Source organism: Triticum urartu, chromosome 5 (genome assembly GCF_003073215.2).
Source record: "Triticum urartu cultivar G1812 chromosome 5, Tu2.1, whole genome shotgun sequence".
Classification (NCBI taxonomy): Eukaryota; Viridiplantae; Streptophyta; class Magnoliopsida; order Poales; family Poaceae; genus Triticum; species Triticum urartu.
In genome coordinates, this window is record NC_053026.1 from 426,652,950 (window position 1) to 426,655,000 (window position 2,051).

The window sequence follows — 2,051 nt, forward strand, 5'->3', positions numbered from 1 at the left end:
GTTGAATCAATGATGGTTATGTTTCCTAACCATAGACATGAGTCGTCATTTGATTAACGGGATCACATCATTAGAGAATGATGTGATTGAATTGACCCATCCGTTAGCTTAGCACGATGATCGTTTAGTTTGTTGTTATTGTTGGGGAATGTAGTAATTTTAAAAATTTCCTACGCACACGCAAGATAATGGTGATGCATAGCAACGAGAGGGGAGAGTGTCGTCCACGTACCCTCGTAGACCGTTAAGCGGAAGCGTTATGACAACGCGATTGATGTAGTCATACATCTTCACGATCGACCGATCCTCAGTACCGAACGTACGGCACCTCCGCGTTGAGCACACGTTCAGCTTGGTCACATCCCGCGAACTCACGATCCAGTAGAGCTCCGGGAAGAGTTTCGTCAGCACGATGGCGTCGTGATGATGTTGATGAAGCTACCGTCGCAGGGCTTCGCCTAAGCACCGCTACAGTATGACCGAGGTGGATTATGGTGGAGGGGGGCACCGCACACGGCTGGGAGAGATCAATGATCAACTTGTGTCTATGGGGTGCCCCTGGCCACGTATATAAAGGAGCAAGGGGGGAGGCCGGCCGGCCCTAGAGGGCGCGCCAGGAGGAGGAATCCTCCTCCTAGTAGGAGTAGGATTCCCCTCTTTCCTACTCCTACTAGGAGGGATAAAGGAATGGGGAGAAGGAGAAGGAAAGGGGGGCGCCGCCCGCCCTGTCCTAGTCTAATTTGGACCAGAGGGGGAGGGGGCGCACGGCCTGCCCTGGCCGGCCCCTCTCTCTCTCCACTAGGGCCCAACAAGGCCCATTAACCCCCGGGGGATCCGGTAACCCCTCCAGCACTCCGGTAAAATCCCGATTTCACCCGGAACTCTTCCGATGTCCAAATGTAGGCTTCCAATATATCAATCTTCATGTCTCGATAATTTCGAGACCCCTCGTCATGTTCGTGATCATATCCGGGACTCCGTACTACCTTCGGGACATCAAAACATATAAACTCATAATATCGATCGTCACAGAACTTTAAGCGTGCGGACCCTACGGGTTCGAGAACTATGTAGACATGACCGAGACATGTCTCCAGTCAATAACCAATAGCGGAACCTGGATGCTCATATTGGTTCCTACATATTCTACGAAGATCTTTATCGGTCAAACCGCATAACAATATACGTTGTTCCCTTTGTCATCGGTATGTTACTTGCTCGAGATTCGATCGTCGGTATCTCAATACCTAGTTCAATCTCATTACCGGCAAGTCTCTTTACTCGTTGTGTAATGCAACATCCCACAACTAACTCATTAGTCACATTGCTTGCAAGGCTTATAGTGATGTGCATTACCAAGAGGGCCCAGAGATACCTCTCCGACAATCGGAGTGACAAATCCTATTCTTGATCAATGACAACTCAACAAGTACCATCAGAGACACCTGTAGAGCACCTTTATAGTCACCTAGTTACGTTGTGACGTTTGGTAGCACACAAAGTGTTCCATCGGTAATCGGGAGTTGCATAATCTCATAGTCATAGGAACATGTATAAGTCATGAAGAAAGCAATAGTAACAAACTAAACGATCATCGTGCTAAGTTAACAGATGGGTCAAGTCAATCACATCATTCTCTAATGATGTGATCCTGTTAATCAAATGACAACTCATGTCTATGGTTAGGAAACATAACCACCATTGATTCAATGAGCTAGTCAAGTAGAGGCAAACTAGTGACACTCTGTTTGTCTATGTATTCACACATGTACTAAGTTTTCGGTTAATACAATTCTAGCATGAATAATAAACATTTATCATCATATAAGGAAATAAATAATAACTTTATTATTGCCTCTAGGGCAGACTACCTTCAGTCTCCCACTTGCACTAGAGTCAATAATCTAGTTCATATCGTCATGTGATTTAACATCAATAGTTCACATCTTTATGTGATTAGTTCACATCTCCATGTGACTAACACCCAAAGGGTTTACTAGAGTCAATAATCTATTTCACATCGCTATGTGATTAACACCCGAAGAGTGATC